The sequence below is a fragment of the Pteropus alecto genome, unplaced genomic scaffold (assembly GCF_000325575.1).
Source record: "Pteropus alecto unplaced genomic scaffold, ASM32557v1 scaffold111, whole genome shotgun sequence".
In the NCBI taxonomy this organism is placed as follows: Eukaryota; Metazoa; Chordata; class Mammalia; order Chiroptera; family Pteropodidae; genus Pteropus; species Pteropus alecto.
This window is the reverse complement of record NW_006431915.1, coordinates 1,200,528-1,217,629: the sequence shown is the minus strand read 5'-3', so window position 1 is coordinate 1,217,629 and position 17,102 is coordinate 1,200,528. Positions and strand designations below refer to the sequence as shown.

The 17,102-nt window shown below is 39.5% G+C and overlaps 1 protein-coding gene across 9 annotated transcripts in view; it reads left to right on the top strand.

The window, feature by feature from the left end:
- Positions 1-514: 514 nt before the first annotated feature.
- The window catches only part of ABCA1 (ATP binding cassette subfamily A member 1), a 120,635-nt gene continuing 104,047 nt past the window's right edge, over positions 515-17,102 (top strand). For 4 of the 9 annotated variants that reach the window (XM_025041326.1, XM_015599863.2, XM_025041305.1 and 1 more), the window contains exons 1-2: positions 654-887; positions 3,805-3,984. The gene's annotated coding sequence lies outside the window, so the exon portion shown is untranslated. Of the gene's footprint in view, positions 888-3,804; positions 3,985-17,102 lie in introns of all 9 variants that reach the window. The other 5 variants (XM_025041311.1, XM_025041316.1, XM_025041317.1 and 2 more) reach the window with 5 other exon arrangements.

Genomic DNA, 17,102 nt, shown 5'->3' with positions numbered 1-17,102 from the left:
GAAGAGGAGCAAAAACGCTTTTCATTGGTCCTCGCAGGCAGGGAATCCCAAAGGTAATAAGTTGCCTGTTGAATACCAAAGTCGGTTTTTGGCGGAAAACAAAAACAGCCAATTATCCAGAGGATGGTCCGCCTTCCCCCAGGCCCAAGGCCTGTGAAAGGTAAGACTAAAGTGTTGGTGTCCAGAGGGTTTTCAGCCTCACGTTCTCTGTCCCTCCAATCCCAAAGACTGAGTAAACTAACCAAGGGAAAAAAAAATGCTCAAAGTTCGGGTTTAGAGGAAGCGATTTCCACTAGTGCCGTCAGCCGCCTAGAACGTAGCAGAGACAGTCTTCCGAGAAGTCCTAAGCCCCCCATTTCCTGCTTGTCCTAGGCTGCCAGGTGCTGACCCAGGACTGGGCGATACCAGCTGCACCCCACCACTTCCCACTCTTCTCCCGCAGCCCTGCGGGGGTCTGCAGGACGTCGCCCATTTAAGGGGCGGGGCGCGGCTCCATGTGCTTTCTGCTGAGTGCCTGAACTACAAAAACAGAGGCCGGGCAAGGGGGCGGGGAAGGAGGGAGAAAGAACAGGCTTTGACCGATAGTAACCCCTGCGCTGTGCTCAGCCGAATCTATAAAAGGAACTAGTCGCGGCAAAAGCCCGGTAATTCCGAGGGAGAGCGAGTGGGGCCGGGGCTAGCTGATCCTACACCTCTCCCCGGGCGCAGGTGGGCAGGAAAGGGGGCGCCGCAGGACCAGCGCCGCCAGAGCCAATTTCCCTGGGCGCTTTGCTCCGTTCTCTTTCTTTTCTCCCCCCACACGCCAATTTGTTTTGTTTTGTTTTCTCCTCCGGAAGGGTTCTGCAAGGAGTGAGGAAAAGAGACGCAAACACAGAAGTGGAAGACAGGTAAGAGGTTCTCTCGTGACTTAGGCGTTATTGTTTTGTTTCGGGGCCGAGGAGGCTTTGGGAAGGACTAGATTTCGGGACTGTAGTCCGAACCCCCACATCTCCAACTCTTGTAACGCAAATGCTGCGGGGGTAGTGTAAATGTGGGAAGGACCTCCTAGGAGAGCTCCGGCGACTCAAGACGCGGCGCAGCTGCGCTCCGGGCTCGCCCTTCCGTGGAGCCCAGAGAGCATCTTTGCGCGTGGAGACCCGGGCGCAGTACCTAGGGCTCAGTGGGTTGGGGGGCTCCCAGTCATTTGGGGGCGCTGCTGCCGGAGTGGGAGAGTGGCAGATCCTGCACCGAGCGCTTCCCTTTGTTTGGAAGAGCCTTAGATGTCTAGAAACCCCTCTGGCTAAGGGTTGGTCTGCGCCCACTCGGATGAATGCTAGCACTTAGTTCTCGGTTCTTAAGAAGCTGGTCTGAGTTGGGCTCTGACCTGGGGATCCCCGTGCGCCCCCAGACTGGAGCGGCGCGTTCTCGTACCCAAAGAACTCGACTGGACGGTGTCCCACACAGGGTCTGTAGCGCTGTTGCTCCGTTGAGGCTTCAGGGGCTTTGTTTGACTTGGGTGTCCTGCCTATGGTCTCAGTGCGCTCACCCAAGCTGGTGTCCCTGGCGCGCGGTGGGGACAAATTTTGTTCCTTTTAAAGACAGAAGACTTACAGAGAAGGAGAGCCTGCGGAAACCTAGAGCTGAGGTGCCCATTCTCCCGCTCCTCCACCCCCCATCATCCTTCTTTTTGCTGCTTTTCTCTTGGGGCAGCCTCAGGCAGGGCACGGATGGAGAAGCTGAGGCGAGATGGTGCAGGGGAATGACCGAGAGTAACCCCGGCAGGCCGTGCAGAACTCAGAGCTCTGCCGCGGGGCTGGGCTCCGTGGTGGGGGTGGGGAGGGCTGGGCAGGGCTGGGCGCCGGCTGCCTGTGGCCCCGGGGGACTGGCCCGCAGCGCCTCCTGGCCGGGTGGCTTGGGAATCGGCCCCGAGACCAGAGTGGGGCAGGGCTCTGCAAAGCATTGTCTCTCTCGGATTCCAACCGAGATCTCGTCAGGAAGGAAACTTGGGTGATCAGGCGAAAGCCCGTCTGGTTGTTTTTTATTAGAATGTTTTCTGACTCCCAGATCGTTGCTAAATCGGAAGGTTCTTGAGTCGTGGGCCAGTGCCAGGGCTTTAGTGTAGGTGCCATTTTTTTTCAGTACTTATTAGAAAGAAGGAAATAAACAAGATGAAAAAAGGGAGAAAGCAAAGAGACAGAAAGAAGCTTCTGGCACTGAAAGGAATTGACTCTATCTTTCGCATCATTGATAACTGCCATGAGCTTTTAAAACCCAAGGCTTTTTAGTGACACCTCACAAAATGAGTGGGTGGTATATAGTTCATATAATAGAACACCAATTTGATATTAAAAAAAAACATCCTTGGTTATGAAAATCAGCAAGTCACTTTGTAGGGGCGGACCCCCACCCTCCACACACAAGGAACACCTCACAAAATTTTCCAAGTTCAAAAGTGGAGTTTTACCGGTTCTTTGAACAGTAGTATGGGAATCCAAACCTAAGTTTTGATCTGTTCTGACAAAACTTAAATTTCAACTGAGGAAAGTAGTTAATTTCTCATCTCTCCTTTTATTTCAGCCCATTTTTCTAATACCATAAAAATAATGGAAGCTTTCCGTTAATACCATTCTCTAGAGACACTTCTCCCAAATCAAAGAAAATGTGAAAGCATGGAGAATGTTCTGGAGTAGAACTTCTTCAGATAGTATAATAATTTTCAAGTACAAAGTATCCATTTTTACATGTCCCCCAAACAAAGCATTAAAATAATTCATGATAGGGAGAGTTTGGAAAACAGTGGATACACAGAGCAAATTAGTATCTACTTGAGAAAAATCAGTAGAAACAGAGTGAGTGACCAGCCTTAGTAATGACCATGGTCCATGTAAGAGGTAAGAATTGGCACTGTAGTCAGAGCAATTCACAAGCCCCCTTGGAAGGATAAGCCTGGTGTTCCAGAATGACACATCTGATTGTGAAGGAGACACCTGAGATATGTGTGTCTCCCCTCCAGCTGAGCATTCCAAATCTTAACCCTTATAAGTATTTTGATTTACATCCAAATAGAGGCCTGTAATGAATGCTGGACATATTTTGACTTCAAGAATAGTTATACGTCATGTGAGACAATGATTAGTTTAGGATTGGAAAAGGGTGATTGGGGTTTGGTTGTTTTCAACCTCTGCTCTAGAAGTCTCTGTGCTTACATTATTAATAATTAATGGAACCAAATGAAACTCAGTGATACAGCTTTTTATTATCTTCTATAGTATTTACCATATATGGAGAGAAGTTGGAATGTTTTTCCAGCTAAATTTTTTTTAGGGATCTCCCTTCCCATAAAGCAAGTTGCTAATACTATTATTTGTAGTGACCACAAATTGTTAATATCTTCATGATTTCAGTTTTTAGCTCCTAAAATAGTTAAGTGGACATTGCTTTAGCCTCTTATGAACTTTTCGGATATCTAGGTGTGATTTTTGCATTTCTAAAATACTCTCAAATCCAAATATATTTTTATTTACTAACTGGATACTGAAGAAATATTGCACGTATAATGCTCCTATGGCCAGTTACTCCAGAATCAAATTTTAAATAAACTTTCTGAAAATTTGTTTTATTTAACTCTTCCGGCAGAGGGCCTACACTAAAAATTGAGACCCTCTTCGTATCTGCATGTGGAAATAACCCTAAATGCCAAAGTTATTGCAATGTTTATTTAATAGACACTATTAAATAGCACAATGTGCCAAGTACTATTCCAAATGCTTTTCAAATACTAATTTTATCTTTATAGCAAACCTATTTATTATTCCTATTTTGTAGATTAAGAAACTGAGAGGTTAACTAATTTGTCCCTGGCCATACATCTTGGAAGTGGCAGAACTAAGATTTGAACCTAGCCAGTGAGCTCCAGTGTACTTGAACTCCCACACTAACCAGTGAGGTGGTGCAGTTACAGATGCTGGGAACAGAGGACTTTCCAAGGATGCTTACTGTGTTCTGGTACGTTCATCTACTAAGTCCATATCAGAATCAACAGCTTGTATCATATTTCCATTATTGCTGTAAGTGAGTTAGCCAAATTCTCTTTTGCTTGTTGGGACATTGATTGCATAGGGATTGCAACACCATGGAAAGAACAGACAATAAGATTTACTCAATTCTCTAATTCTTGAGTTGAGTTAAAATGAAAAACGTACTATTGTTTTAGTCAGATATTCGTGAGTAGGTCTGTGACCTCAAAATATTTTTCTGTGCAATACACAGAAAATGGAACAACAGAGTGTTTGGCTATAAAGGCATAAGGAACAAAAGACAAAGGGAAGATAACTGTTAGTTTAACTGTCAATCCTAACTTCGATGAAGTTTTAAAAAGTTGATTATAGTACAATATGATTCCTGTCTGTTTTATCCTTAATTATATTTTAGACCTTTTGAAATAAGCTATTTCTCTGTTACTGCCATTTCTGTGTAGGAACCAAATTTAGCCTTTGCTTAGGCATTTTTCTCTGAAAGAAAATACGGTTTTAAAGTCTGCTTTATAAAAGTGAAATAGAATGGGAAACTTTTTCTTATTAAGTGGTGTAGCAAGTTAGAGATAAGCTCTTAGAAAACATTTCTTCTTAGTAAAAACAGTTACATTTATTGTTGATTTACTGTGTGCTGGATGTTGTTTTAAGCATTTTACATGTAATTATTCAGTTTATTCTCATGAGACCCACATGAGGTGGATACTGTTATTATCTTCCTTTTATAGTTGAGGCAGCTGAGGTATAGACAGGCTAAGTAGTATGATCATGCAATTTTTAAGTAGTGGAGCTGAGGTTGCATTCCAGGTAGTTTGGTTTCCATGAATTTACCAATATCAGGGCAAGGACTTTGTCAAAATACTAAAGTTTTGACAATTGAAATACTACCAAGAGGCAAAGAGTGACTCTCCCTTTTCATTTGGATATTTTCACCTAAAAATAGTTCTTTGGATACATAACCAGCATACATGCTGTTAGAGAGGTGCGTTTTAGAAATATTTGAAGCCAGGGAATGAAAATTTCATATTTAAAATTGCTTTCAGATAGACCTTTCTGTTACTGTGTATTCTGTTGAGAGTGATACACTGTATTAAAGCAAAGAGCTTTTATCCTGACAACGGTCGGAGGAAGCCACATAAAACTTGGAAAATGAACTTTGAAATTCTGACTTCTTACATTTTGAAAATCTACTTTAAGGCATTATTTAAATGCCATCCTTTTCATAGACCCTTGTGGATTCACTCCTCCTTGCCAACATAGAGTTTAAAATTAATAATCCCCTTCTTTTTCACTCCCATAAGATTGGATCATAGCACTATTCGTGCCATGTATTTAACTGTGTTTCTTGATGTAGTTAAGATTTGTCTTCCTTTTGAGTGTATGCTTTTCCAGGAGAAGATCTTTCATTCATTCTCCCTAGTCCTTGATTCAAACCCCTCATTATGGCATATGGAAGGGGTTCAATAAATGCTGACTTTGATAAGTCAACGAGAATGGGAAACTAGTGTTGTTTCTTATATTCTGAAAGGTGAATTAAAATGATGGGATAATCATAGAAAAGCATTAGAAATAGAGTTATATGAGAAATAACTATAGTTAAGGTTAGGTTTTTGATTGAGAAATTTTAGTATGTACTTAAATTATCTAGGCCAGCTAACTTTTTGCAGAACAATTCTAATTCTCTTGTTTCATTTCTCTTTCTGAGGCAGCTGTGATTTGAAAAAATGCTATAGTCTAACATTTTACATTCGAGTACTTTGATTTGGAAAGTAATTTCTTTTTTAAATAAGAATGAGATAATTCACTAAGTAATTTATAATTTAAATAGTTTTTAAAAACCAAAATAACCTCTCATGCACAGGAGCAATTCTGTTATTCATTGAGTGAGTGAGTGAGTGAGTGAGTGTGTGTGTGTGTGTGTGTGTGTGTGTGTGTGTGTGTTTAAAATTCTGCAACATTTTCTATGCCAAATCCAACTTTTAAGAAGTATTTCGAAGTCAAAGCATTTTATCTGGCTAGTCTTGAAGTCAAGATGTTTTATTATAACTGGTATTTAGTATGGGACATTTGCTAAGGATAATTATATATATGTAAAACCAATCAGTGGTTATTATTTATTAGAAGAGGATTTTTTTACTACCTTGAGAATATGATAAAAGCTATGGATTCTGTCCAGCAAAAATATAGAAAGACATGTAAACTCCAAAATTTAGATATAATTACATATAATTACAATTATATATATAATTGTATTTTGCATATAATTCTAGAAACCCACTAAGGAGCCATGTGACCTTAGGCAAGTCATTTTACTTTTCTGAGATTTAGATTCTTGGTTCATAAAATGAAAGAGGCTGAAATACTTGACTTTTTAAGATCCCTTCAAGCTATTACGTCCTCTAACTCTAGGTCTGTATTTAGGAAAAAGGGTGATCTTTTGGAGCCTCTTAGAGCTATGTCTTGAGAGACATTAGTATAACAGATGATGTGGATTTTGTAAGGTAGAAGGTAAACACCTAGGGGATGTATAAGAGCGTTCCTGATGAGAGTAATAAGGGAAGAAAGGATGATGCAGGAGAGGAAGAAGGAAAGAAAGTTGTCGAATTAGGTGGACAAAGCCTTAAATAATAGAGCCAGAAGGAAATTCTTATCTGAAATGCAAAGGAAGGAGGAGTTAGTTCAGTTCAATAAATTTCAGTAGAGCAAACATGATGTAGTGAAACATAGTGAGACATTGTCCTCATCTCTGACCCACTATTTGGAGCATCTCTCTGAAGTAAAATATTTATTTGAACTCTCCATCCTGGATATCACCATTTTGGGTATAGATTTTGCTTCTTACGTTACAGTCCTCTTAAGCCAGTATGTGTTAAAAAGGAAAGCTAACTGACCCTAAGACTCATTCATCCTCCAAGAAAGGAACACCTATGCCCGTCTTAGAGAATTGAAAGAACCTTATAAGGATATTTCTAAATACCTTGAAAGACTCTCCTTGGGGGTAGGCGGGCAAAAACAAAGCTTTCTAAAGTATTGCCATGAATTTGTTTCAGAAATCATAATAGATTAGGACTGGAAGGAAGAAGGGAGAAGGAGCAAGAAGTTTCAGGGCTGGGGGCATGGGAGAGAAAAGGAGCTGTTAAGAGGTTTTTTGGGTTTCATATCCTTATTTACACTTGCTCTGCAAAATTCCTGTAGGATGCCAGGTTGGGAATAATTGTTTTTGCCAAGAATTAAATCAAGCTTATTTTCTTTAAGAAGCAAGTCCCCAAGGGTATAGCAGTTTGAAATTGATTCCATCTGGTATTTTGATGATCCAAGTTTGACATAAAGGGAACGCTGATGGAAGGAGCAGCTTTCTTTGGAAAGGCATAAAGTGAAGACTCAGATTACTGAGTTTAGCCTGACCTGTAGACCTTTCTCCACATCCAGAGGCAGGGCCTTGGGATGGAGGTGGCAGTTTATCTTAGCTGGGTGAGGTGTGATCTCTGGTACTGGAATAGGGAGGGAAGAAGAAGACATAATATTACATATATACATATAAATTATGTATGTAAATCAGATGAGTTAATATATAAAAAATACCATTAAACTGAAATTCATTTGTTCAGCAAATATTTTCAAACATCATGTAAAGCATACTAGGTGCTGAACAAATGTGAAAAGACTAGACTAAGGATCTGCCATCATAAATGCTCTTTAGCTGGACATTCAAGGTTCTTTCAAACAAGACTGACTTCTTTTTGACAACTTTGTCCCAGATTGTAAAAGGCATACACAAAGGAACTACACCTGGTTTTCTCTAGTGATCAGCATGTCGTATAGCTCAGAAACTTTGTTACCTGAATCTCCCTCTACAGGTTTTCCTCGTTTCTCTGACTTCTACTTTAAGAACCCCTTCTTGCTATTTTTTGGCTCCTCATTGTTCTGGAAACTCACACCTATCTTCTGTAGTTGCTTTTGTTTGCGCTGTACCCTGTATTCACATTCCTCATTGACTGAAATTGTACCCATTGACCATGGGTAGATGAGAGCACAGTGTGGGTTAGGTCTCCCCTACATTACCTCATTAAATCTTCACTGTAACCCTGACATAGGCAGCATATAGGCTGCTCAAATTATTTAAATTGACTCACATTTTTGTAATCATCAATATATTTTAAAAATTAACGTCATATTGGTCTTCTAAATTGAAAATCGATATCAGTTGTCTCGAATAGAAGGTAATTAAAAAAATAATTAAAATAAGTCATTATTTTTTTAAACAGTCTGTATAATAAAATTGCTTTCCAAGATGCTAGCTGACTCTGAAACTTGCTCTCACTTTGTTAAAAAGGGAAATTAGCCTGTATTAAAAGAGGTGTAGAAGAGAAGACCAGAAAAAAAAAAAACCTTTCTTTTTAATGTAATAAAATTTTTATAAAGGCCAAAGAAGTGCCAAAAAGAATAAAATTTTCTCATTATGTGATTCATTGTTCAATGCTGTGCCTGTCCATCTTCTAAAACCTTCTAAGTACTGCTTAAAGTTATCTCGTGTAGCTCTCCTGCATTTGGGGAAATACTGAGGTGGCCCCATTTTTCAGATGGTGTACCTGATACAGAGAGAAGTTAAGTAACTTGCTCATAGTTTACAAATCTCATTAATGCTAGAGCCAGGGATTCGAACTCAAGTCTGATACCCACACTCCGGGCAGTTTCTTTCTTCTTCTTTTTTAAATATTTTTTTTTCATTTTTCAGTTACAGTTGGCATACAATATTATGTTAGTTTCAGGTTTACTACATAGTAATTTATACATTTATGTATCTTATGAGGTGATCATCCTGATAAATCTAGTACCCGTCTGACACCATACATAGTTATTATAATAATATTATTCACTATATTGCTTATGCTATGCTTTTCATCCCCATGACTGTTTTGTAATTGCCAATTTGTACTTTTTAATCCCTTCCTCTTTTCCACCCCTCCCCCCTAACTTCCCTCCCCTCTCTGGGCAGTTTTCTTAGACTCAGAAGATTATCTATTGCAGCCCTTTCATCATGAAGACTTGTTTTCTGTTCTGTGGCTCCAAGTGGTAGAATGGCTTACCTGAATTCACTCTCCAGCTGTCATTAACTAGAAATTGAAATCTTGGCCCCTTGCCTCTTTAATCCAGGCTTCTCACTATTATACTAGAATTTTGGATAATATTTACAGTATTCTTTTAGGAGAGAAAAAAGAAATGTGTCTATAAAAGTCTATCCTGATCATCTTAAAGTGGACACTGAATCCTTGAATACTGGACTGGCCTCATTATTTATTCTGTCTCTTGGTCCAGTTTGAATCTTCATGGGTTTTTCAACTGGATTTTTTTTTGTCTCTCAAATAAAAATTACTCTTTGGTGATAGGTTCGAATTAGAAGGAAATCTCTACAGAAGTCCTAAAAGTCTTTCCTAGAAATTGTTTCTTTTATGCAAAGGTACAAAACTCTGTGCAAATTTTGGCTAATTAAGATTGCGATTCAAGGCAGGGTTCTTTTTTTTTTTTTTTAATTGTAATGATTGTGTTAATTGTAGTAAGAATCTTGAGTTCAAGATAAAGCCTTTGGTTGGTCAGGTAGTATTTATTCATTTGTCATTCCTGTTGCAGAATTTGCAAATGGGAATGAGTGCCATTTTCCAGTTTGCAACTCTAGTCACATTTCACATGATTGCTGTGTGGCTTTCTCCTCTGCCAAGAAAATAGAGGGTTGTCTGTTACTTGGGTCAAATGGCCTCCATTAATGGGAGTGGATGTGCCTCTGGGGGTTGCAGAGACCAGCAAGACACTGTCCTCAGGCAGAGCTCCATCTGGGGACTCCCTGGTGCTCACTTGATGTAGATAGGCACATGGGTGCTTTGGGGATTGAATTGTTAAATGCCATTGTAAAACAGTTGAAAAAAGGAGGCTGTCCGAGTTCCACTCAATAGTTTAGTTTCATCTTTCCTTGAGTACTTTCTAATCCCACACAGAAAATGTCTGGTTTTTGAAAATCTCAATGGTAGTAGCACTTTCTAAAAAGAATACTCAGAATCATGAGGGAGGTAGATGGAGTAAAAGGGGTCAAATATGTGGCGACAGAAAGAAATCTAACTATGGGTGGTGAATACACAGTGCAAGATATATAGGCTTTACTGCTAAATTGTATACCTGAAACTTAACTGGATTTCGTTAACCAATGTCACCATAATAAAAAAAAAATAACAAAAATAAAATATAAATATAAATATTAAATGAAAGTAAAAAAAAAGAATCATGATAATATTGGAATAGTACGGATCCATTTCTTCTGGACGAACCCTTTCAGACCTCAAATAATGGAATTAATGTTGCCAGTATTTAAAAAAAAAACTATCATCCTTTGGTTTTTGTTTTTCAGAATCACAAATATAGTCTTTTTAAACTTGTGATTTTATTCCTCTTTCTGCTCTTAATTTAGCAAGGCAGTCAGTAAAGTGGTTTGTTTTGGTTATCATAAAGAAGGAGTTCAGCTGTCAAGTTGAGAAGGCAGGGCTTAGATCCTGTACCTCTATGCCTGCCCTGGAACTCCGATTACATTTTTACCTGGTCCTTGCCAGCCTGCAGAAACAGAGGTATCTGCGACACATGACATGTACCTGCACTGTTTCAAGAGCTGGTTGGTGAAAGAGGATCATCTGAAGAAGGTTGTTGGATTTGGTCACATACTATGAGCTAGAACCAGACAAGAGCCTGGAGATTAGATAACTGGTTTGGTAAAGAGAATAAAGTGTTCAGGTAGCGGAATTGTATTCAGATGTCAGTATGCTTCATTAAGTGAGTTCTTGACTTGAGCCTGTGCCTTTAGAGTTCAGTGCTGCTCACCAGTGCTTACACTTCTGGTATTTGGGGTTGAGCCCTTAGGGAAGGTGCTCTTGTTGGCTGGCGAATTGCAGGTTCTCCTTTGCTCGCATGAAGTCGATGAAAATGAAGGTCTTCCCAACAAATTAGAGTGCTTTTGAAGAACACCAAATTAAATGCACTCCTGCTTGAACTTGTAAAGTTTCTTTGAAAACAGCTGGAAATTTTGTCATGGTTTTAGCCTATCCGAACCTTTACTTTCAATGAAATTTCTAATTTGTTACTGTAGTGAATCTGTTTTTAACTATTTTTTTTCCCCTGTTTTACCTATTTTTTTTCCCTGTTCCTGAGATCTGACTTGAGCGGACCTCATTCCACAAATGTTGATGGAGCACCGGGTCATCCTGGGCACTGGGCTCAGTGTGGAAGAAAATAAGATGTAAAGACACATTAGCTTGCTGCACATAACTTATAATTTAGCAGGGAACACCTGATAAGTTGGTAAACTGGGAGAGCTGAAAAGATGGAGGAATTCTAAGGCCCAGATTGCAAATAGGTAATTGACCTAGAGGCTGGAGAAAGTGGAGCGGAGAGGAAAACTGAGCCAGGTGCTGAAGACTTGAAGGAAGGTGGCAATGTGCCTGTGTGGGAAACGGGAGCTGACTGCTGTGAGTGTGAAGAGCATAGTTTAAGTGAGTGGTGGGGACCCCTATAAAGGAGTTTTATGGTAAAACAATGCCAGAAGTGGCACCAGAATACCAGGATCACCCTTTCATATCTCCCACTGAGCTGGGCACTGGAGAAACTCCAGTTTGTTCTGGAAAGGCCTTTGGGAGAAATGGGACCTTCTGTGGACAAAGGAACCTCTCTGTGCCCTACCCTTGATGAATGCTTTACTCTGTAAAGTCAGAAGCACTAGTCATACATAATAGCTACCATTTACCGGATACCTACTGTGTTCTGGGAATAGGCAACATGTTTTATATGCCTTACTAGCTCTATTTTATGGAGAGGGTACAGGGGCTCATAGTCCCTAGGGTCCCAGAGCTGCTGAGTAGTAGAGTCAGAATTCAAACCCAGTTTGCTCTGATTCCAGAACCTTCCTACTTTTTACTGGGCCAGTTAATTCAAGAAAATAAAAAGAGTTAAGGATGTTTGGGGGTGTTTGCCACATAGTAGTATAGGCTGGCCCAAAGGAAGGTGAAGGCAGTGAAGGGATTTGGGTTTGTCTGTCCCCCAAATCCTTGGAGCACTTTTATAAAAATAAACCCTTTAGTCTGGGAAAGGTTGAATGTCTGAAGATGTTGACCCTTCAGAGATGTGAGCCAAACAGAATGTTTTTTGCTGATACAGTTACTAAGCCTTTTATCCTAAAATTCTCTTGGATAAAAACCCTTCTACAACCACAGAGAACGTTTCCCAGTCAAGTTTTTCTGCAAATAAAGGACTGTTCATGGAGCCTTGTTTGCTTGTGTGTCTATAGCTCAGGATGTTTATAACTTAAATAGTTTCTTCCCTGCAGGTCTTCTGATTTTGGCATTATGATCATGATTGAAATTTTTTGATTTTTTTTTTTTCCTGTGACAGGTTGATTTCTTTTCTAGGCAAAGTTCTTTTTTTTTACTGTATTCTATGTAACCCCAACCAGGAAAAAAGCAAATAGTTGTATTGTTTGATGAAGTCTTCCTTTGAAGGTTGCTTTCTGTTTGTTTAGCGGAAATCAGCATGGGAAGAAGGGCTGTCTCTAACATTTTGTTAGAATTTTTCCATAATTCTACAGTGGTGAAACAAGAATGGTTACAGGACAGATTTGTTTTCAGAAACCCTGGCTCTTGATAGTTTTAGAAGTCCTGAGACTGTTTAGATGGGAGGAATTGGAATGTTGAGAGTGATAAAAAAGATCTTTGGTCATCCAAATATCAGTGACATGATAGAAATAGAATTAAATCTTTTGAGTCTTCTTTTAAATAGAATTGTTGACAGCATGAGAAATTATGCTTCTTAAAGGCCAGTTACAGATTTATACGGTATTCATAGATCTCTTCTAACTTTCAGCTTTTCATTTCATAGCCTTCATTTTGAAAATTTGCTATTAACAAACAGTTTTGTCCAGGAAATCAAATATGTATTCCAGGGAAAAAGAAGAGTATGCAGTTATTTATAAACTTATTGCTATTAATAACCAAGTGAAAATGATGTACTTGGTAATTTCGAAAAAGTCCTTCTAAGTTATAGATTGTTGGACTTGATAAAATTCACAGGATCTATATTATTTAACTGGGTAGCATGATAGCAGAGCCTCTTTTAGAATGATAGAATTCTTCTAGAATGATAGAATAGCTAAATTTATTCTTGGAGGTCTTCACAACATTTTACCTCCTCAAATTTGAGTATTGAAATGTTCAATACTCAGTTCAAGTAGAACAAAATTTCAGGGACACCGTACCAGCTCGTGGGCTTTCTGCAGGCCTCTAAGGGCCTAATGGCAATGAAGGACAGTTTCACTGAAATTGTGAATCTACAGGATGGTTGAGGAATGTGAGGGGGTAGAATTTAAGGGTTAGCTAGGATGGCCTTAAGGGTAGAGAGCTCAACAGCAACTGGAGGCCAGAAAAGTTAAACTGAGGCCATCAAATTAATACAGCTCATAAATCAGCCTGGGAGAAATCACAAGATGACTCAAAATCCCCTCCCGTCAGCACACAGCAACCATGCTCTCTGTCTTCAGTCATGGCTGCAGTGAGCGTGTTCCAGCCTGGCCTTCTGACTTTCAGTAACCTCATTAGTCTTTTTCCTGAATGTGGCTGTTGATCCAGAGACATAAGCTCAAAGAGGCAATTAAAACAAACCTTTTTCAATGCAAGCATGCTCTGTTGGGCGTACAGTTTTTGTATCCTGATTCTTCAGGAGCCTCTGCATCTCTCTGGAGATGAAGTGCGTAGACATCTGTAATTCCTGCTTTTGCATGAACATCTCATGAATAGGCAATAAGCTGAGCTTTAGTATCAACACATTTTCAATTCATATGTGATATAGTTAAATCCTGCCTTAAATCTGCCTCCTGCTTTGTACGTTATTGGGTAGCTGTTTATTGATATAAGACATCTAGAAACAATTTCATCAAGAGAGATACTGATTGTTGTTGTCAGAAATATCAGTTTCTATCTCACTTCTGGTAACTGTGGAAATTTGTCAAAGTAGAATACATACACACACATTAATTAATTAAAGTTTAGAGAAATAGCCGTCATAAAACCACTGTTTGAAGGATGAAAATTACTTGCTGACTTCACATTCTGAGTGTATGAACTATTCCGATAGTACTTGTAAGAAAAATGTGTTCAGAAAAATAGTTGTAGGAGAAATATCGTAGTAGGAAAGGGCATGTAACAGTTATTGAAAAATTATTTCCTGAGAAGGCTGGGGGCCAGCTCTAACTCTGGGGTGTGACTCTGGGCAAGTCATTTGCTTTTGGGGGCTTCAGCTTCTCCAAGATTGGAGCAGGAGTATGGTGAGAATGGGTCTCCAAAACTCCCATCAAATTCTTTCTATCTGCCAATACAGCAAGATTTAATGTCTAAGAAAATGTAATGAGAAAAATGCATGTTCACACTGCTACCAGAAGCTCTTAGTGCAGTAACAAAAGGGTTGGTTGGTGTTCTTTCAAGAACACTAGGATCATGTGAGGCTGTGCCCTCCAGCTTTAGAGTTGATCTTTCATCTAAGGAAGACATGGTGAAAAGACATGGCAGTCACAGGAAGTAGTGCCTGTTTTTCTTTTGGCTTTGCTAAGTAGGGGGCGGGAACCCCTCCTACCTTGTCTTTTTGACATGTCTTCCTCTTCCTTATTCCTCCTTCTTTAAATTTATCACTCTTTGAGACTTCTACATGAAATTCAAAAGGACCAAATATGTTGGTGAAGCAGAGGTGTGGGTAGGCGCTGACTGGAGTCACCATTTTTGCCTTCGCACCAAGCTTCCTGTGACCCTGCATGTTTTTCTTTTGCCATCATCACTGTCTGACATTTCAGGTTTAGATTTAGGGAAATGTTAAAGAATTCACAGTCTCAGCTGTCACTTGGTGATTCTTTTGCAAGTAGCATATAGCTCATTCTCTCATTTCACTGTCCCAAAGGTGCTTCCTCAGAAAGGAGTTACCCACCCCCCCATGACTTTCTGTCCCCTTGCTCTGCTTTATGTACTTCAGTATTCCTACCACCCACCAACTTAACAACTCACTGTTATTTGTCTGTTTTCTACTCCCTTACTAGAATAGAAGTTCCATGAGAACAGGAACTTTGCTGCTTTTGTTCTCCAGTGTCTAGAACAGAGCGCCTGGCACAGAGTAGGTACTCAAGAAATATTAGTTGTTAATGAGGGCCTTGTAGAATTAAGATTGCAGTTGTTTGTTGAATGACTAGGTGGTGAATTATTTTATTCACTATTCACCTTCCTAGGGAATCACACAATAATCAAGCTTTACACTATGCCATTCTTAGATCTTTGATGTATGATTTGACTTGTAGAGTATGTTAAATATTATAATACAAGGCAAGTATTTTTGGAGGTGGGAGGAAGTCGGGTTATTGTTGTATAATTTACATATGGTTAAATTTATTCTTTTTAAGTGTACAGTTTGATGAGTTTTGATAAATGTATATAGTTGTATAACCACGAGCAAGATCATAACATAGAATATTTCCATCACTCAGTGCTCCTTTGCAGTCTGTCTTCTTCCCTACCCCTCGCCACTGGCTACTAGTGATCTGATTTATGTCCCTATTGTTTCGCCTTCGCAGAATGTGAAATATAAGTGGAGTGATATAATATGTAGTTTTTTGTGTCTGACTTATTTCTCTTGTGTTTGAATCTTTTGAGATTCATCCATTTTGTTGTATATATTAGTAGTTCGTTCCTTTTTTATTGCTGGGTAGTATTCTATTTTCATTCGTTTATTAGTTGATGGACATTCGTATTGTTTCCAGTTCGGGCTACAAACAGTTATGTACAGTTGTGTGAACACATGCTGTCATCTCTCTTTGGTAAATATAGTAGTTCCCCCTTATTGGTGGTTTCGTTATCTGTGGTTTCAGTTACCTGCAGTCAACCATGGTCCAAAAATATTAAGTGAAAAATTCCATAACTAAACAATTCATAAGTTTTAAATTGTGTGCCATTCTGAGTAGTGTGATGGAATCTCGCACCATCCCATTCCATCCTGCCTGGGATGTGAATCCTCCCTTTGTCAAGCATATCCACACTTTATACGTTCCTTGCCTGTTAGTCACTCAGTAGCCCTCTCACTTATCACATTGATTGTTATGTATTTCAGTGCTTGTGTTCACATAACCCTTATTTCACTTAATAGTGCCACATTCACATAACTTTTACTACAATATATTGTTTAATTGTTCAACTTTACTATTAATTACTATTGTTAATCTCTTATAGTACCTAATTTATAAATTAAACTTCATGATAAGTATATAAGTACAGGAAAAAACATAGTATATATGGACTTCAGTACTATGTGTGGTTTTAGGCATCCCCTGGGGGGTCTTGGAACACATCCCCTGTGGATAAAGGAGGACTATTGTCCCCAGGATGGGATGGCTGGTTTGTATCACCAGTCTGTGTGTAACTTTATAAGAAATTGCTAAACTGTTTTGCAAAGTTGCTTTTTCATTTTCCATTCCCATGAGCAGTGTGTGAGAAAGTTGCTTCACATTCTTACACTTTACAAAATTTTAGTAGTTCTAGTGGGTGTATAGTGGTAGCTCACTATTTTCATTTTCATTTCTCTTCAACTAATGATGTTAGGCATCTTTGTTTATTTTAGAAGGTCATGTTTTAGCAGTCTGTTGGATTTTCTAGATATGAATAACAATATCAGTGGCATTTAAAGTGAAAATTTCTTTAAAAAATTTGATAAAGTTTTAAACAGTCACTTCTGCCAGGTTCATACTGTACAAAAGATGGTTAGGGTGTAGAAACTATCCGTTAAATTTGGGCAAAGGGTGACCCATCTGGGTGACTGAATAACAAGACCCAGAAGGAGTGTACCCAGGACTTGAGCATGAAGCTTGGCAGAAAGCTGATTTCATAGCTCCACTGGCCTTGGGAAGGCCTGCTTCATGCTTAGCTAAACCTAGTGTTTGTGAGAAGCAGACTCAGGTTCAATTACATTTTCCCGGATGCCCTAGGAGTCACCTGGGAAGCTCAGCAGTCCTTTGTGGCCATCACATAGTTCCTGCTG